Genomic DNA, 22,027 nt, shown 5'->3' with positions numbered 1-22,027 from the left:
AGGCGTTGATTTGGTCCAACTATGAGTCCCTTCATGTAGGTTACTTTGCGAACTTCCCCGGCCTTCGTGCCCTGATATATATTCACCTTCGCACAGTCCTATCTAGGGGCTATGGGGCTTTCGCACTGCTGGAGTAGTAATCTGCACTATTCCCCTAAGTCACAGCCGATATCTTACTTATATTTTTATACAATTAGTTATATTCACATAAACAGATGCCTTATATCATATTTACTTATTCAACACATTCCCATTAGTTTGTGCAGTAAGTAAACAGTAAACTTTCTCTTCATACCCAATAATGCATAAAACAGGAAAAGATACATAGAAATATGGTAAAACTTCTCTTTCATTAATTCTTCCCACAGTTACAGACTCAACTTTTCATGTGCACTCAGCTGCAAGGGTCCGCGCACTCAGTTGCGGACTACTAGGCCTCTGCGCACTCAGCTGCAGAGCCTTCTCCTACTCTACGACCCAAAGACACAACTGACACTTTGACTCAATTCCTCTGGTTCATCCTTAGATTCGATCCTCCCTTTTTATACTTCGAGCCTCACTCTATTTATTCAATCCCATGGTTTGCAGACCATGGGTAGATCTTTCAAACCAACATTACATTAAAAAAACAAGGGCGAACAACCCTATGACTCTATTACAGCTTCGCGCTCTACGCCCACAATTTGCAGAGTCTTTACAATGGAATTAGTCAAAACTTGGGCTTTAAGCCCCAAAAAATGCCTTGGGGGAATTCCACGCCCAACAGGTCCCCAACACAAACATCGTGACTCGCCCTCAAGTCACTTTGTCGGTGCGGAGATCTTCATGCGAAGACCCTCAAACTCTGCTCGAACGGCTGCAAGGTCGGCAATGCACTAGGCGGCTGCCTACTGAATCTCCTGTACACGTTGTTCTGAGACTACAGTGTCGAAACTGCTCCCCTGCATCTGTTCCTGCGTCCCCTGCATCTGCGTGAGCTTGCCTTCAATTGTTGTTGTGATTACGAAGGCCTCATCGATCCAAGGTTGAACGTGCACCTTCAAAACTGCCTTTGTGTCGCGCTGCGTCTAGTTGCTCCTTAAGCACTTTGGCTTGTTGCATTCGTGCGAGCCTTTGAGTGAGGGCCACCGTCTATGTGGTCCCTTTGACACTATCATAATGCTGCTAGAGCTCACACGCCTCTATCTCTAAGCGCTCAATGTTAGGCTCCTCCTGCAAATTTGTGAGGACCCCGAATGGCTCTTCCAATATTCTGGTGCAGTCCCTTACTACATTGTTGATCTCCTCCATCCCTGATGTAATAGCGTTGCCGCGCTGTTCCCTTACTTCTAGAGGAGTGGATGGTTGTGCCTTTAACCACAACTCTGCTATCTGAAGATTCAGCTCCAGCTGAACCTTGTCCATTTCTTCTCGCACCTCGTGCACCCCTGCTGCTAATCTTTGGATGCGCGCCTCTGCTGGTGCTTCTGCTAGGATGGCCAGCTTAGGGACCATATGGAAGGCTTCTTCTAGTACCTTTACCATCTGCCTATTTTGCGACATGGCCTCGTCGCGCTGCAAGCTCAATTGTTCCATGTTGATCTTCTGCTCACTCAGCACCTGCAACGCGCGACTCTCCCTAGCCCGCAGTTCTGCAGTAATCCCATCCTGTAGAACATAGAGCGTCTCCCATGGGAGCACAGCCATGTTGATCCCTATCCCTTTTAGTGCACTAATCGTAGGCCGGTCAACCTCATTTTCTATAACCAGTGCCCCTTCTGGCAGCACTATTGTGTTGGTTGTCCGAGCGTGTAGCATTTGCTCGGTTGCAGCTGTCCCTACTACGAGGCTGGTCGAAAGAGTACCAACCTGAGGAGTGCGCACCTACAACTCCTGAATCTGCACTCGAAGGGCCCCCAACACAATCTGATTCTCCTCCGCAAAGTTCTGGAGGGCCTCGGTGGTGACGTCGCACACTGTCTTGCCTATGTCATGCAGATCACCCTCAGTAAGGGTGATCAGGTCGATCGACAGCTTGGATACTTTCAACTTCTTGCGCAGCCCCGTCCACTCGCTTGGGCGCTGGCGCTTCAATTGTGTTGATGCTATTTGTGGGTCTGCAATGCCCTACTCTTCATCTGTTTCCATCTCTTTCTCCTGCCCAGGCGAAGGCAACTTTTGGTCGTTGCGCACCATCTTTGCTGCCTCTTGTGCTACTACTACTGTAGCCTTTGTCTGCTCTACTGCTGCCTACGCAACGTCCCATGCCTCCTATGCTTTTGTTGCTGCTGCTTCTTACCTTCTCTTTTTTGCCAATTGTGCCATGTGCAGTTTGGCCTCCTCTTTCTTCTTCTACGCAGCAGACTTCTCTACTACGGCGATGTCTGGGGTGCGCCACTTCGGCGACCATGTCTCCAGTACATTGAAAATCACATCATCGGTGGCTATGAAGGGTATCTCGCTCCACTTCTTCATAGGGTCCTTGCACGCCCTGAGGTATATGTGGTGAAAGTCCGCTTTAAATTTTGCAAAAATTTGCAGGCTATTGTAAACAGTGGGTGATGACCACGGCTTGCAATTAATCCCCATTCTGATGTTCATCTCCATGAACACCCAGAATATCTTACTGTCGCGGATCCGGGTCACGTCCTTAGTGGCCCATAATGAAGCGTACTTTGCAGCCTCTGGGAGATCCATAGCAATTGTGGGGATCTGGTTGTCCTCCGGCAATTCCCCTGCCACCAACACTATGGACAATAGAAGCCATGCATAATGGAATGTTTTTCCTTGTTCTTGTGCCTCGCGACAATTCTCCAGGAACTCTTTGCATAAGAATTCGAACTAGTTAAACTGGACCCCTTATGCATACTGTTTAATAAATTCCACCACCGGCGTGGGCACCTCATCCGCGCAACACTTCCGCATGAGCTTACCAACCAATATCTGGGTTGCAACTTTGACTGCTATGTTGTTGATGTTGGATATTGCGTAGCCCCTTTTCTTCTTCTCCAACTTGTATTTCTTTTGCATGGCCTCCGCGAGGGCCATATCACTGCTCTTCCCCTCTGAAATGTTTGCGGGGTCCTCTCCTTTACACGGAAGCCGGGTAATGCAGTGTATTAAGTGGTCCGTGATGGGGATGGGCTCCTCCAGCCACAAACACTCACCATGCACTAGGTAGAGGAGCTATCTGATGACGAATATCGTCATTGGGGGGCGATGGAAATGCGACACCTAGAACAGGTTTAATAACCCTGGCTTTTCAACTCCATGTAACCACTTTCACGGCTCCAATTCTATAACCCCCGCCACGGTGTTCTGCTTGGGCTTCATGAGTTGCGCGGTCTCTAGGTGAGGGAATTTCTCGTGGTCAGCGAGATCCCAATATTCAAACTTCAAGTTCGGCACCCGTCTTAGGTGCGTGCCCTCAAAGATGATATCATCCGGGAGGAGCAGAGTGTGAAGAGAGCTCTTGCTCTCATCGAGGTCCTTAGGTACCTTTTCCTTCGCCTTTCGCAGGGGGACATACGCGGGCAGCTTGGTTGAAGGGTGCGCAACCTTAGTTTCTACCTCCATGCCCTCGTCCTTGTCTTCTTCAATTATGAGGTCTTCTTCCTCCTCGTCAGTTTCTAGGTTAATTTCTTTCCCCTTTTCCTCCATCGTTAATCTGGTGCCCAGCGAGTTTTGTGTGGACACATGCACTGGAATCATTGGTTGTTTATCCTTCTTTGGTCTCGGTGTGCGCGGTGATTTAGGGATTTCTGCAACAATCTTGGTACCTTCAGGGGCAGGCCTCTTCGGCGGTCATCTCTGCAATTTCCTTAGCTTCCTCAGATGTTGCCATCTTGCTCGTCTAGAAATCTCTCAATCGCTCAATCAGGGGTTCAATCAATTCTCTGCACAGGGTAAACAGGTCTCAGTTCGGGATACTCAGGGCGCACAACAGCTTAATTCACAAATGACCAAGTGTTGTTTACGGTGCAGCCCTTTGTATTTTATAGCGTCTTTTGAATTTGAATTCGATCGTTCCCCCCATATCCAATTCATTAATGCTCCCTTGGTGAATGATTTTCCCAAATCTTTCCCATAAAGCACATCTTAATTGTCTGCTGCCCGCTCCCTTTGTTCTCAAGTCAAGCATCACATCATGAATAATGACTACAACGGTCACTTTCCAGCCAACCCGCACAGCAGCGCAACCCACCTTGTGCGGTCGCGGACCTTGTGACACTTTGCTCCTGCGCGCAGCCCCAACATCACACAGCTCCCGGGTAGAGTAGTTTATAGTCTCGCACCTCCTTTCAACTACCTGGAGCGCTAAGACTAGACTTCCTACGGCTAGTCAGCTAGCCGCACCACCTGTATAAGGTTTCAATCGGTCATCCATCACTTTTCCTAGAAAACATCCACCTTTTATTGTTACTAGCTACATCACGCACTTTATCATCTGCAGCACGCCACCATGGGTGATCCCTTTAGTAATATGCGGTCTATCCAAGGCATCAGGCTGATCAACTCTCGATGGTAGTCCCCAAATTCGTCAACGTAATCGTGCACACCCTATTTTATCACCCTGGTTTTCTTATCGAGAAAATCCTTCTTTATTTCATCCTCCAGCTTCTTGACTTCCGCTTCCACTAGAGCACTTTTCTCCCTTAATCGCACCCTTTCTTTCATAAGTTCTTAGAGCCTAAGATCACCCTGTTGGATTTCTTCCTCAGGTCCCAAGCGTTTTGCTTTGTTCAGCTGCGTGATCCCTTCTTCTAAGGCTCCGTGAGCCATCATATCTACTGGTGCTGCTATGCGCAGACTAGCCATCTTATACTCTATGGGGATTACAGTGTTCACTCCATATTCCAGCCTCAGAGGCATTTGCTCCGTCAGTTTCTTGCATGTTGTCCTATAAGCCCATAGAACCACTGGTACGCGCAGGTCCCAATCAGTCTGTTGTGCATCATATACCTTGTTCAATGCTTCGCATACTTCATTAAAGGCTTCTGCATGGATAACCTTCTGCACACTCGTTCTTTCCATACTCCATTGTTCCAACCGGAGGGGTCGTTTGTGCAATTTCCTTGCCCGCACATGCTTATTGATCGTGTCTCCTAACACGAAGTCTATGTGCATCCGCGCAGGTTTTTTAAGATATGCCTGTATCCATCTGGACAGGTGCACACGCGGAGCGTTCTGTCTAGAAATGTTGTTGTCTAATCGCATCTAAGGCATCCCAAAACACATGCACATCATTCTTCTGCATTCGTGCCAGTCCTCAAAGCTTCCATGGTGCGTAACCCACCACCTCGCAGGCATAGCACGCAGTACACATTTCACAGCCTCGAAATGTTGTTGTTCCGACACCTCCCTTTCAAATCTGTTTAAGAAATCATCTACCTCACTTGACCCATAATAAGTAGGCAGATCTCTTACTTTCATTGATACACAGTGCAACGATCTTGTCATCATGTTGTAGTTTAGCGTAGTTACCTTGTGTAACTAGTTCTGCCATCACTCTATTTCTTTGTTCGAATCTGATGTACAGGATCTTTTGTGCTCCCATGAGATTCGTCCATCCACACTGGGATTTACCCAGTCTTTTTCTCACGCAGTTATCTTGTAGATGCAATCTAAGTCATCGTCACTTTCATAGTCGCGCACTGGCTCCATGTAGCGTGATCCTTCTGCAGGGTCCAAAGGTACTACTACGCGTAGGGACTTTTTCTCAAAAATCATCTTGCGCTTCTTTAGGTTTATCACCCCGTTCATGTCAGTGGCCCAATCGATTCCTAATAGCGTGGGGTAGGGATTGTTGTCATCAACAATATATATCACTTCAAAATATGCTATCGTGCTTGCTCATTCAATATCCATTACGATTCCCTGCAACCTTCCTATAGGTAGGATATTTTGTTGGTTCGCCATTTGCAGTTGGATAGGAGACCATTGCAGCATACGCCTTCCCATGCGCTCCCATGTCTGCTTTGGAAGAACGTTCACATCTGATCCTAGGTCCAGAATCACTTGGTCCATCTCATATTCCCCAATCTGCGTGGTCAACCTCATTTCTCTTCCCATTCTTATCGCATGCTTTCCAACCTTCCAGACTATGCGCGGTTCTCCTCGCGCAGTCCCACCACATCTATTAATGAGTCCCTGCAGTCCCTTTACAACCTTGTTGTCGCGCAGCAACTTCATGCATGTTTCGAGGAATGTCGTGAGCATTGATGGGTCCATTTTTGGCTCGGTCTATCTTTTCTTCCTGCAACTGAGGCATCATCGAAGCTCTTCCTAGCTTCCATGCAGGTTTCCTTAGCGTGCTCCAAATAAAACTCTGGTTCTTTCATCGGAGCCTTGTGAACCCATGTACTATCTTTAGGCTGCTTGCCTTTATCATCCCCTGTCATAATTCCACTTCAGAGCACAGTGTTCACATTAGGATCTTCCTCGTGTGGCTCAAACCTCATCATCTGCAGGTTCTGAGTTGGGGGAGGTTCGAGCACTCCCTTGTCGCGCAACCTAGCTATCAGTATGGGACAATCCTCCATCTCATGATCAAACAATGTACAATATAAACACGACGGCCGCATTGGATTCATACAATCATATGCATGATGTCCTAGCCCTCCAAAATTGTAACATATCAACTATCCGCGACCTCTTCCAGGTCCTCCTCCACCTCGGCCTCGTCCGCGCCCTTGAAATCCGGTTCGCGCCATCCCTACATTTTGGTCAAGGGGCCACGTTTTGGCCTGAACTCTATAGGTGGGAGTCCTATCCATCATCAGTTTATAACTTCTACAGGTGCGCTCATCGTGTCCTACTGACCTACAAAAATTACAGAACAACTGTTGCGAATTCTGCGTGTACTTCTGCAAAAGATGATAGTTGTTTATGATATGCTTTCCTCCTATTTGACAAATTGTGCACCACAAAGCAAGCGTTATGCTAGGTCTTGCTTGTGCCTCTGGTCTTAATGAAATCGGCCCTCCTCCCACGAGGTAATTCGCGAACATCGGGCAGTGGTCCTTGTCATGACCCTGACCCTTACATTTAACACACCATACCTCTTCGCGCACCTCTGGGCGAGCTGTCCTATCCTATTTCAGACTCTGCATCTCAAGGCATAGGTTTTTCAACTGCGCGTGGATCTGTTGAACTCCTAGGTTAGGATCCTGTATCAGGGTCTCATGTAGTCTCATTGCGATCTCCAAGGCCTCTGCCTGAGTCGTTAACCTCTGTTGTGACAACATGTTCCTCAAATGCGGCGTTAGCGATGCTACAAACCATTCACGATGCTATCCATCTGTCAAAGTCATATTGGCTTCACGAATTGTGCACTTCAGCCTCTGATCCAACTCCCAAGGAGTCTCACCTGGTAGCATTGTGATCTCCTTGAACCTGATGATCGACTATGCCTCTGACTTCGGTCTGCTAAATTCTTTGTTCAACGCAATTTGGATATCCGCAACCCCCGCATTTGGATTGTCATTAGAATACTTGATATACCAAGTCAGCGCACGATCCAGCAGAGTGCTGACTAGCGTCGCTTTCTTTATATTATCGTCTATAACCCCCTGTGCTTCCCATACAGCCATTATCACAAACCAAAACTAGTCTGGATCTTCATTTCCTATTCCCTTGAATACTGGCAATTTTATCGCGCTTTCCATATCAACTCACAGTGGTGGCGAAGGTGGTATGGGTGAAGATGGGGGTGAAGGTGGTGACACTGGTGGTGTTGTGGGTGGGGGTGGTATGTGCGGAATCCTCTGCCTTATCAAATTGATCGCACTTCTTGGTGATACCTTCGCGAGCTCTTCCTCGCCCCCTCGCAGAGGTGAAATCAAGGGGCTAGTTTCTAGCCCTGCACTTCCTTCATTTCTGTAAATTCTTCCATTTCGCGTAGTCGTGACCATCAATGTATTCGCATAATCCGCTTTTCACATAATAGCATTTTAATCCAAGTGTTCAGAGACTTAATGTATTTACCTCGTGGTCCTTTGAGAAAGCATCGTTCTACCTCGCTATAGCTGACAGAAGTATCTACCACGAACTCAGCCATGAATCCTCCTATAATCTGATCGACCCAGTGATCAACAACATGTGCGATCTTATCCTCAGATGCTTCCAATCTGCGCACCAATTATGGAGTCCATACAATAGGATTATTAATTTTCCACCTTCCTTGGCTATCTGCTAGCTTCGCGATCCACTCGTACATCTCAATAGGGAAAGATGCGAAGAAAATTTCATAGATCTCTGTGTACAAGTAGTAGTCTAACCACTTCTCCTTTGATAGTTGCAGATTCTTATTCTCCTGCGCTGCGAACTCATGGATCTTCCTGTCCAACCAATATTCAATTTCTTTCTTAGTTGGATTCCAGTGATACGACATTAGGCATCTCTATGCAGATCCCAGTCCTAGCAACTTAGCCATTTGTTGGCTTGTTGGGGCCTGACCCAGGTTCGGAGTTGATTAGCCAAACAAAACCCTGTACTACTGGCCCTTTCGGCAACAGTCCACGAAGCACGGACCGAGGTCTCACTCGAAGTAGTATGAGGGGGTGTTGGAACCAGGTTTCCACACCCTTGAGATGTTTGAGGGGTTGATTTTGTCCAATTGTGAGTCCCTTCACATAGGTTACTTCGCGCACTTCCCCGGCCTTCGTGTCCTAATATATATTTGCCTTTGCGTAGTCCTATCCAGGGGCCATGGGGCTTTGACGCTACTGGAGCAACAATCTGCACTATTCCGCTAAGTCACACTCGAGATCTTACTTATCTTTTTATACAGTTAGTTATATTCATGTAAACATATGCCTTATATTATATTTACTTATTCAGCACATTCCCATGAGTTCGCACAGTAAATAAATGATAAAATTGCTATTCATACCCAATAATGCATAAAATAGGAAAATATACACAGAAATATAGTAAAAATTCTCTTTTATTAATTCTTCACATGGTTACAGACTCAACCTGCCCTACACACTCAGCTGCAGGGGTCCGTGCACTCAGCTGTGGACTACTAGGCCTCTGCGCACTCAACTACACAGCTTTCTCCTACTCTACGACCCAAAGACACAACTGACACTTCGACTCAATTCCTCTGGTTCATCCTTAGATTCAATCCTCCATTTTTATACTTAGATCCTCGCTCTATTTATACAATCCCATGGTCCGCGGACCATGGGTAGATATTTCAAATCGAAATTACATTACAAAAACAAGGGCGGGCAACCCTATGACTCTATTACAACTTTGCGCTCTGCGCCCACAATTCGCGGAGTCTTTACAATGGACTTAGTCAAAACTTGGGCTTTAAGCCCCAAAACACGCCTTGGGAGGGTTCCATGCCCAACAACATGATGATCTTTGAACAAGAGCTAGCTTGCATGTTAAAATCAACATTATAAGCATCGCTGAACATTTCAGATTGGTACGCCTCACCTTATGGCACCTTCATTAGGATGTACAGCGTGGAAAAGGATCTACATTTATTGATGAAGTTTTCCACAAACAAGATGGTCATGTAGGAGGTTGCATACCACATCTCGACAGGGTTATCAACTGGATTGCACAAGAAGAAGAAGGTGCCATGGCATATCCTTCCTGTGCAGATTGGGTTGTATGCAATCCGGAGTTTTAAAGAAGTGGATGCCGAGGTCGAGGACTTCAAGAAGTTTAATTTCAGAACCAAGATTTTCAATCCGTATGATCCACATGGATTATGCACGGACCGCTATTCGAGAGTGTACTATCCATGGATCCATGAGGTGTGTCATTGGCCAGAGGAAGACCCATGGAGATATTGCTATAATTCCTCTAGGCTTAATGAACTGGTCAGCATGGAAGTAGTGTGGCTAGCAGCACTTAAGGCAGTAACACCATAGGGAGCAACAACAACAGAAACTGCAAGCAACAAAACTGTGCAAGACGAAGGTAATATGAAGATTGTCGAAAGCGCAGAGGCAGTGAAAAGCTACAAGTTTAAGGAAGATCCACTTGTGAAGAGAGTATATTTGGAGATAGAAGCAAAGAGGTGACAACATGATAGGAGAGGAGCACAGAAAAGGAGAGACGAGAAAAGATTGGAAGAGATGGAGAGGAAGTTGCAGGAAGTAGAGCAGAAGCTCAAATAATAATAAGAGCTGCGTAGAAGAGAGAAGGAAGCGCAACAGGAACAGGAACATGAATATGAATAGGAGGAAGTGCAAGGCACACAGACAATGAAAAATGTGTTGATACAGGTTGAAGACTCAGATCCACCAGTAGCAGAAGAGTAATAGGGTGAGAAGCCGTGGGAACAGGAACTTGCTCAGTAGGACGAACCGATGGATGAACATATAGACGTAGAGATGGACCAGATGGAAGAAGATCAGGAATGCCAAAAGAAACTAAGGTCACCCCATAGGCTTCACCAACTCTAGAAGCATAACAAGTCCCAATTGAACAAGGGGATATTGTTCTCCTTGAGGATACCGGGAACATATGTGTACAACATAACCTTTGATGAGTCACAATATAGAGTTGTTCAGGCATGTAGAGCAAACATCTCGGATGAGCATGCATCACCTATGCACTTTGAAGAATGGGTTATTGTGTTAGATGTGCGAAGACATCCAACTACCTTGGCTAATGCTACAAAGGCTTATGCCGAACCCACAAGCTCAAGTGTGAAGTTCTTAAATAGAAGATAATGAGAGCATGGCTAAGGAATTGCAAGCATCCAGGCAAAGAGAAGAACAATCAAGAGGATCCGCCAGAGCAAAGATGAAGAAAGTGATACTTGCTGAAGTATCAGCTCTTGAGACAGTCATGCGGAGACTATATGACAGGTTCGTCATCGTGCACAAGGCAATTGTTCATCTACATGATCATCAACAGCATTGCACTAAGATAGCGGGAACACTCACAAATGTACATGCCGATGTTGATCATGTACAAACATGGACAATGAGGTACAAGGGAGTCCCGCTTCACTTGCACAATATGATGAATCCACAGGTAGAGTTGGATGAAGCACGCATTCGAAGTCTGATCCAGAACTATGAGGAAATCCCGTCGCTCATCACTAGTTTTGAGGCTTCATATGCATGGGTGTGTAGGAGTTTGGATTTCATGGTGAGAGAGTATGGCACCCCGTCAATCAGAACACTCATCGAGGCCAAAGAGAAGAACCAAGTCCGGTTGGAGCTCATTGCGTACTTTGATCATTTGATTCTCATGGCCACTAGTACAGATAACATGCATATGTATATCGTCGGTCTGGCCTTTCTCAGGACTAAGGTGTGCATGTTATAGGATGAGTTGGACAAAGGTTCAAAATTAGTATACCCAGAAGCAATGGAGGCAAGAGTTCGTTTCTAGGAAGAAACCATGAAAGAGTACGTGGAAACCATTGCGCACTACCAAGCTTGCCATCAGTTCGTCAGCGAGGATCACAAAGAGTATGTTGATGAGTTGGTCTTTCCACAGCTGTCTGAGTCTTAGTGTTGCCTTATCTGGCTGACTCAAGCATATTTTTGTCCCACATAGGTATATGTGGAAAATGTATTATTGTTGTAAACATGATGTAAAGTGGAATTCCAAGTGTCATTAGTGAAATGAAAACAATCATATCTAATGTAAAGAGATGTAATGAAGTTGAAGAGTAATTAGGGTAGTCCGAGAGTCACAAAGGGGAATTTCAAGGGTCACCCCACCCTTTGTTATAAATATAACCTCATAACTCATAGAATAGGATTTTGAAGGGAAATCTTTTGCTAGAAGTTTCTTAGAAAAGGGCTTGAAGAGTATTGTGATGAGCCTTGGCTTCTCCACAGTGCATAGCGAGTATGTCTCTTAGGAGGAGCAGGAAGTGTTGACTGTAACGTTCCACTATTGGGGCTAGTGGTTGTCATGGTTGTATGTATGGATGGAACTTTCACTTTATATATAATATAATAGAGCCAAAACGTCTTCATGCATATGTTGTTATTGTAGTTCAACCATTCTGGCTACTTTAGTAATGTATGTTGTTTAAATTACACATTTGTGTATGAACTATTCCGTATACGGTTGTATGAATCTTGTGGAAGTCATGTTGTTGGTTTAACCCATCACTTTGGATTATCGACTATTCTTCTTTCTAGCTTGTGATGTCATTCAACTCGTGTGTTCCTTGCAGGCTACATACTATTACATGCTTATAAGGGGCACACTTCCTTTTCCCCTCCGTGTTAGAACCTTCCCATGCATCTCTCTTAACTCGCTGCAAGGTCACACACTTTCTTCAACAACGATACCTTTCTTACCTCTGTGCTATCATAGTCAAGGCATAGATTTACTACCCACTGCTAGGACTCATACTCCAAATGGTCTGAGGTCTAGTTGGGACTTTTTTCCAGGAAGATCCCTTGACATGTTGGCAGGTACAACACCATCAACAATTATATAGGTTTAAACAACAAATATGAGCATAGGGGTCTCATACTTATCCGATAATATCTAAGAAACATTGATGCCTCATCATAATAACTGCATTACCATCTATTAAGCCATATATTCATTGTACATTTAGTGATTAACCAAAACATGATGAGATCCATACATCTTTACTGTCATAAAACCCATTCATAACCAACATATAAACAACAAAAATATCAATGATATAGCAACCATATAAGCCACATATAAACAAGTATATTTACCCATAAAATACCAAGGTGAAAGAGAGATCCCATTGATGAATGCAAGGCCAACCGGGTTCGACACTTCCACGTTCCACCCGACCATAGATTAGCTGAACCAAATATCTCTTCTTCCAATCACCTCGTTCCATATTCTAAGCATGAATGTGGGATCTCATATAACAAATCCATCAAAATCAAACTAGGGTTTTTAAAGGCAAAACCACCATAACCCTCAACGAGTGATTCCATCTCACAGTTGGACATCACTAACCACCACTAGATTGGTCTACACCCAAGTTGTCCAGGGCTCCAGAGTTTTTGTTCCAACCAAGGCTCTAGGACAAGTAACTCAATCCACAACTACTGCTAGGATCCAGAGTGTTTGTGCAACCAAGGCTCTAGGACTAGTAACTCAACCCACCAAGGTCTCCATAGTGTTTTTCCAACCAAGGCTTTAATACTAATAACTCAACCCAAGTTGTTATAGGGCTCCAAGGCATTTGTCCAACCAAGGCTCTAGGAACTAATAACTCAACCCACAACCAAAGGAACATGAGAACCAACTAGAAAGAAAAAGGGAAAGACTCCCACAAAACCATGCCTATCTAGGAAATGGAAAGGGTAGGAAAAACCACTGTCAATCCAGGTAATCATCCATGCCAATGACAGATCATGACCAAGAAACCACATGCATATGTCATGCATGCCAAAACTAGTAAGGAAATCATGCATGCAATTCGGTACCTACAAGAAAAACCCGTTGTAGTTGTTGATCCCGATGTCATATTGCACTTTCCTTTTCTTCCTTCACCTTCTTGCTCCAAATCCCAGGTATGCCACACTCTTCCATGAGTGGTCCAAGAAAACTCTAAGTATCCAAGAGTATGAGAGATAAATAGAATAGAATGAGAGCTCCAAAATTGAACTGACAAAAGTCTGTGAACTAATCCTCAAAAGCCTTTTTATTAATCAGGCCTCTATTTTCTTCATTTTCCATTATTTTCCTTCAGTTTTCTCCTCACATGCAACTTGTGACCTTTCACCTTCCTTTTCTACTAATTTCCATTATTTTCATAACTAAAACGTCAATTAATGCCTCATGCCTTACCAAAGCCTTTGTCATTTCCTTTGCCAATTTCCATAGCCATAATAAACCAAAGTGACACCCACACTAGAATGTTTTGCCCAACATTTAGCTTGGAATATGTGTCTCTGTGACCATGGTTATTATTTTTCCTTTATTAACTCTTATTACATAGATTTTTTGCCAGGGCTGTTACAATCTCAGTGGCGATTAGTATTGATTGGATAACTTAACTTACCAAAAGCATCCTTAAATAATTGCATGCACTCCCATGCAATTTCTCCTTCACGTTGTTTAATATCCCACAATTCAGATAGTATTTGTTGATTCGTCTAGGGAAGTTTAAACTCCTAAATAAATTATCGCTACACTTCATCGAGGGTAGGTTCTGATGTAAAGCAGACCATTTAATAAACCATCTAAGTGCCCTTTCTCTTAAAATAGTTTAAAACTCATTAAGCTTAGTAGCATTATGTTTTTGTCTAGCCCTCCATATGGCTTCACACAAATACCAATGTTGTTCAACATCCTCGTGACTCCCTCATCCTAAAAATTTAGAATATCGAGTGAATGATCATGCTACGTTACAGAGCATTGCAATTTCACTAGGCGATATCAATATAAATCCTTACAAAGCAAGCTATGAAGATCCTGAGGAACTTGATTGAGAAATACTACCAAAACCACTAGAAGTACCAGTTGTATATGCATCGTGGACCTTTTGAAATTTTAAAGCAAGGATAATTTTAGGGGCGAATGTTCGCCCTTTGGGGGAATTAAGGGGTTTTAAATTTTTAGTGGGCGAATATTTTGTATCATAGTACATTTTTACAAATCACCTCAAATAGCCCACCTTATTTTAAGGGACAGGGTAAAAAAGGTAAATTTAGCCCTTGAAATTAGGACTTACAACCTTCCATTCGCCCATTTTCAAGAATAGGTTTCATTTAAGTGAATCCATTCACCCATTTTCAAGAATAGGTTTTATTTAAGTGAATCCTATGGGCCAAATACCATATTTATAAAAGAGGTATGGTAAATTAATAAAAATATAAATAAATGAGAGGTATGGTAAATAAATAAAACATTTTTTATATTTATTCCATAAGTCACCTTATATACATGTAAGGGTGTAAACAAATAAAAATATAAGTAAAGTGGAGGTATGGTAAATAAATAAAAATATAAATAAACTAGACGTATCATAAATAAATAAAACCTCTTTTTATATTTAGTCCATAACCCTCGTTCTATTTATGAAGGCTCAAGAAAGAGGTTTTATTTAAGTGAATCCTATGGACCAAATACCATATTTGTAAAAGAGGTATGGTAAATTAATAAAAATATAAATAAAAGAGAGGTATGGTAAACAAATAAAACATTTTTTTATATTTACTCCATAACTCACCTTATATTTACGAACAATCAAAAAATGGGTTATATTTAGGTGAAACCTATGGCCAAAATACTATGGGACAAATACCATGGACTAGATTGTTATTAATACCATGCAAAAAACCATTATTAACCCTAATATTAGAATTAATACAAATAAAAATGGCACATGGTATTGACCCATGGTATTCACCAAAATGGCACATGGTATTGACCCATGGTATTCACCTAGAATGTAGCCTATTTAAATGGGGGAATTAAACCAACATGTAGCCTATGTTAAGATTCACTAGGACTTTACAAAGTTTTATTATTTAGTGAAAGACTCGCCAAGATCTTACAAGATTTTATAATTGAGTAAAATATTCTAATAAAAATAAAAATGGCACATGGTATTGACCCATGGTATTCACCAAAATGGCACATGGTATTGACTCATGGTATTCACCTGGAATGTAGCCTATTTAAATGGGGGAATTAAACCAGCATGTAGCCTATGCTAAGATTCACTAACACTTTACAAAGTTTTATTATTTAGTGAAAGACTCGCCAAGATCTTACAAGATTTTATAATTGAGTAAAATATTCGCCATGCCTGGTGAGAGATTCGCCAAAAAATTATATATACATATTATATTATTGATAAAATCGCCTTCCATTTTTCCTATATACCATGGAGATTCTCCCATTTATTATATTTATAAATTTAGGGGGGGTTCTTAAAATTTTGCCTGTTTTAAAGTCTTTACTAACTTTGAAAGAAAATAAGCAGGATTCTAATAGGGTACCAGGGGGAAGTTAGGGAAGGATATACTTGTTTTGTTACCTAGTGAGATGTTACTTACAGGGCATGCATCATCTTCATAAAATAGTTTCCTCATCGAGAGGAGTATTCTGGTTCATTATCTCAACTGAAGGATATCCACTATTTCCCTCCATATTATTGACAATACTACTTCCAACACCTCTTATTTGGCTAGAATTCACACCATTACTATCTCTTGTATATCGAAACGTAGAACTAATCGGTCCTTCTATCCGTAACCTTGGACTATTCAACACCTCTCCTATTTGGTGTAACTCTCTCTCTCATCTTCGGATCTCACCCTATGACTTTTCTCGCCATTTTTCATCTATATATTCCCTTCTCTATGTTATTAGATCTCGATCCCTCTATGAATCATTTGCATCCATTGCAACAAGTTCTTCTGATATTTCGCAACACTATAGCATCTCTCCCCTAGGTCCTACCCCCAGTACTTAGAGTTCAAAGCTGCCATGTTATGTTGTTTAAATGACAATAGTTTTCTTCTACCATCAAAACTTTAATCCATAGAGGGATTTTCTTCAGAAATCTCCCCTACAACTCGTACTTGAATACTTATTTTTCTTTGGAAAAGGATTGATGATCTTCTGTAACAAATTCAATGACATAACTTTCCAGAGTTGCTTGTACTCAAAAGTAAACAACCTTAGTGAGCTCAGTGTCTAGTCTATATAACTCAGCTAGATCAACAGTATTCCAAGTGTGATGAAGTCTCAGACGGTTTCTAGACTCTTCTTTGATTTGCACCTGAAACAACCAGCTATGAAGTTCTTCAGGGAACTTACACCAGAATATTTCTTATTGATTGCAAGTGGGCTCTGCATACAAAACATCCTCCTTTACTCACTCTAAATTATTTTTTAAATTGGTCAATTTGTTGATGCCACCAATCCTAAATATCTCCTTTAAGGATCATTGATACCATGGTATAAATCCCTTCAAAATATTCGAGTCCTGGAAATAAAACCATTTGTGGGAATAAAATTTAGATAAGTGAGACCCAAGGTTCAACCTCTAGTTTCCAAAAAAGAGCTTCGTCATAGTCTAGCATGATGTCGACATTTTCACTCCTCCACAAGGAAGAAGCACCTCACCCAAGGTGTGCTAAGACAATCGAAGATAGAAGGGATCAGATGTAGTTGTGAAGAGAGTCTTAATAATTAGGTTAATTATCATATGGAAATTATATTTATCAGTGGACAAACATTCAAAGCTTATTGGAGCAAAAACGTTCTTCAACAATAAATACTAAAAGTCACACATAAACATAGTTTCGAAAAAAATTTAATGGGCCACTCAAACATTATCCATTTTGACACCAATACACAAAATCAATTCCCCACAACACCTCATTTTATTATCAACCAAGACCATTACATTACAAAATATAACAAAATTACAATGAAAATCAACAAAGGACCCAGACTTTAATCCGACAACATTGTGCATAGGCTGGAACTTCCTCCTTTGAGTGCATTTCTTGTAGCCTTTTATAGATTTTTCTCCTTAATATTTCTCACTTGATCTGGTCAACTTTGACAAAATTTAGGTGACATTATTGATCCTTATCATCTTTTTTATTTTTAAAAAATCCAATGTGTGCATCCTCCTTTCGTGGCTTTTGTAAGTCCCAAGGTAATTGCCTCTAATTTCTTTTTGTTGCTTCCTTTTTCTATTCTTGGCTTCCGACTAGTTTTATCATCCATCTCACCACTTCTACTAATCTTCTACGCAAGCTCTTTTATGGCCAAATCATAGCAAAATTTTGCCAAAACCATTATAAAAAATGAAGGACCCAAGACAACAACAAAAATTATCACTCTTCATGTTATGTCTAGCCTCAATTTGCCTTAACGAAAACCAAATCTGTTGACCTTGGACAAGAGTTTAGATAATACAAAATGATAACAACTAACAATGATAAACTTATAGCAACTAAGATAAACTAAACTATCAAAAGTAAAAGAAAAATACCATGTGGTGAAGCAAAACATCAAGAGTCAGATGAAGTAACTAGGGCTAGGTCTTTAACACTTATTCGAACTGGTGTAGGAGGTTTCAGTTCACATTGTGGATGGATTTTGTTACAACCCCAGGTTAAAAGTTCATGTAATAAAGTTAATAAAGGAAAAATAAGTCCAAGGTCATGGGACTCATATTCCAAGCTAAATGTTGGGAAAAATCCTAGTGGACGTTACTTTTGGTTTATTATGACTAAGGAAATTGGCAAAGACAAAGAGGAGGCATTAATTGGAATTTATTTACAAAAATAAAGGGAAATATGAGAAAAGGGAGATTAAAGGACATAGGTTTTCTTGAGAGGGAAATTGAAGGAAAATTAGAAGAAATTGAATAAAATAGAGGCCTCAACAATAAAAAGGTTTCTGAGGATTAGTTCACAAGCTTTTTGTTAGTTTAATTCTAGAGCTCTCTCTATTGTCTCATTCTCTTGCACTCATAGAGAATTCTTGGAGCACTCTAGCATTAGAGAAAGGAAAGCAAAGGAAGGGAAATGAAAGCATGGGAAAAGCAAGGAAAAGTTGGATCAAGCATCTTCAACATGAATACTTGTAGGTAACATGTTGCATTTGTGATTTCCTATCTAGTTGGTGAATGCATGGTACATGTATGTATGTATTTGGTTATCTTGTTGTCATGGGCATGATTTTTTCCAGGTGTGACAATGGTTTCAGCCTTGCCTTGCCATTTCTGGATAGCCATGGTGTGATTGGGTTCCTTCATTTGGTTGAGCTTTGGATTTCTAGATGGTTTTATAACCAGGTAGGTGGTCTCAAGAAAATTCCCATAGGGCCTAGGAATCCCTTGACCAGTTTTCGCGGGATTGCGATAAAGCCTAAGGGTGTAGACGGGAAAAATTCCTCAAGGTATTGGTGAAGGAATTCTTAGGCATCCAAGCTTGTTTTGGGCCTAGTAATCCCTTGACCAATTTTGGAAGGATTGCGGTAAAGCCTGAGGGTGGAGGTGATTTAATCTTTGAGAAACTTTGGTTGTTTGTGTATCGATTTACTTATGTGATCTCTTGATTGGTTTTGGCGAGATCATGGGAGCATGAGGGTGGAGGTGATTCAATCTCCGAGAATCCCTTGTTGTTTTTGTCTTGAATCCCACATTCATGCTTAGAATATAGCACAGGGCTGATTGGCTCAAAGAATTATTTGGTTCAACTCAATCTATGGTTGGGTGGTATGTGGAAGTCCCTAACATGGTTGGATTTCGCATATGTTAATAAGAGGTCTTTTCCTATTGTGTTTTATGAGTACTTGTACTTATTATTATGTGGCTTTGATGGTTGTTCTATGATGGTTATTATTCTAGTTATATGCTGGTTATGAGCACAGTTCGATGACAGGATCTAGCTATGGATCTTGATATGTTTTGATTAATTAATGAATGGTTAATGAATGCATGAGCTAAAAAAATGTTATTGTAGCTATTATGAGATGGAATTAGACCTTCTTGATGATTCTCAGATAAGTATCAGACCCCTATGTTCAGATGTGCATTCATGACTTGTAAACTACATGTTTTCAATATGTTTGAGGAAATGTCTGTCATGGTTATGCCTGGTTAGGTCAAGTCCTTGATCAGGTTTTGTATGGATAGTTTTTTCCTGATGTTATTTATCATTCTATAAAGTCGCATTGAGTTATGGGTAGTGGTTTGGAGGCTGACCTGGAATTTAGGCTCAGAATTTGGGACCACGCCCTCTAAAACGAGGTATTTGTGTCATAACTACACCCTGGTAGGCTTATACATGTGGTTGGAGGCCCTCAACCACATGGATGCCTTGTCATGCATGTGATTGGGAGCCCAAGTCACTAAAAAGGCATTCCAACTTAGGGTTTGGGCGCTGGGAGTGGTTTTTTAGCTCTTGGGTGTCTTGTAGCTCCAGAGGAAGGTTAGTAAGGTCCCAATTTGTTGTTTCCACTTCCTTAACTGTACTTAGGAGGTTTAGTCATATCATAGTATCCTTAAGCTCATGTTTACCCCAACAGGCTGGTGAAAGTGGGTAAATGTGGGAGCGGTGGTTACAGGTTTCAAGGTGAACAAGCAGAGCATCTAAACTAGCAAGACAATAACAATGGTTGCACCCACTTGAATTCATTCACAGGAGAGATTATATCATTGCAATCTTCATGTTTCTCCTTCAGGAACCTGTCCAAGAGTTTCATCATCTTCCAAAGAAGGGTGATGGAGTTCAGGTATTGCATCCATCTTTTGCTAGTGTGTCCCAGGTCAGCAACCCAATTGGCTACCTCAACATGAATTTATTAATCATAGTAAGCTTGTTGGTCTTTGGTGGTCAAGGTTTCAAGCTGGCATATTTCCTCTTCAATTTCAAGGGTTGTAGTGGAATCGAAAATGGTTGTGGCATCTTAGGCTTGGGCTTGGGATTACGGTCGACCTTGAGGACCCCTGCCCCTAAACCCCCAACAACAACACATTCGCTGTCAAGGAATACTACACTAGATAAATAATGGCTAGGATATAATTCTTTCCCATACTAACCATGGGACCTGAGGGATTGTAGATGAGAAGACCATATAAAAGTAAAACACAGAGAACTGCAGATTGCTAAAGAGATATCTGACAACTTTTACACGAAAGAAATTGATGAGGGAAAATAGATAATATATTCTTGGCAGGGTCCAACAATCATTGAGAGTCACAACATTCGATTCACAACTCACCCCCATTGAGCCCATAACATTATAGGTCACCATCCACCAAATAAAAGTTGAACTAAAGAAGGAATTTGTTTAACTAAGGAAATGGGATATATAGATAATACCTGATGTTCGCTGACCTACCAGACTCGAACCTATGTAGTCGTGAGGGTTGGTTGATGGTCGTTGCCTCTCACTCGTCCAATGTCTATCTCCGTCATTGTCATGAGTGCCCCAAGTGTTGTGTCCAATTCATACTCCAAGCTTTTCCCCTTGCCATTGTTCAACGACCAATGCATGAGTTGAAGAGCCTCAATCCCTAAAGATATATCTCTTAAAATTCTAGTGCATGTCAATCCATGGTTGTGGCAAAAAGTAGTCACCAAAACCAGAGAGGAAGCCCACAATCCATGCCACATCTGTGTGTCTTCTCCACCAAATGCAAGTCCACACTGTCAGTCACCCAAAGGAATTGTCCCTCTTGTAGCAAAGATGATGTCCAGACATAGTAGAAAAGCGAAAAAACAAGATATCTCATCCCACAATGCTCAAGCAAAGAAATGTCTATGACAAAGATGAAGAGTGATAAACTTTGTTTACATGCATGTTGCATGCAATAGATTAGACATAACACCCCCAAAGTGGCAAGTCGACAAAACCTTTTTAACGTCCTCACTTTCAATAACCCAAACAAAGATTATATATATATATATAATATTTAATATTTAATATTTGTATTATTAATCATATTATACCTATCCCGTTATATTTCTAAATAATATAGAATATGGTATATATGCAATTTCTAAATAATATAGAGTCTAGTATATATTTTAATTAATTTTTCCTCTAATAAACATCTTTCATTCATTAAAAGACATTTTATTCAAAATAGAGAGAATAACTCCAACTTAAACTATATCAATTTTATTATTATTTTATATATTATCACTTTTTCATTTATTCGACCCCACTAATCAGTTCCCCTCGAAGATGAGCCCATTTTTCTCTTTTTGTTGGGCTCCACTCTTTTTGGCTACACCCTTATGGAGATATCTCTTTGGATGTTTCCAATGCCGTACCATTTCACAACCCAAATCTCGTGTCAGGTTTTTTTTTTACATGGAGTTACGTACAAAATAAGCAACCAGATTCGTGTTTGTCCTGTATTTGGAGTCATACGCACTCACAAATCGTAGGCATTGGCTTGGTAAACACGGTATTGTAATTATAGTCGTAGGCGTTGGCTTGGTAAACACGGCATTGTAATTATAGTCATAAATATATAATAAAAATATTTTATCTAAATATATATATACTAATAATATTTTTGGCACTATACCTAATAATATTTCTAAACTAATTTTTCTGAGCTATTTAG

The sequence above is a fragment of the Pinus tabuliformis genome, chromosome 2_2, assembly GCF_031772625.1.
Source record: "Pinus tabuliformis cultivar Carrire ecotype Pingquan chromosome 2_2, CPIR1, whole genome shotgun sequence".
Taxonomy (NCBI): Eukaryota; Viridiplantae; Streptophyta; class Pinopsida; order Pinales; family Pinaceae; genus Pinus; species Pinus tabuliformis.
The sequence above is the reverse complement of the archived record's forward strand: the minus strand, read 5'-3'. Positions refer to the sequence as shown.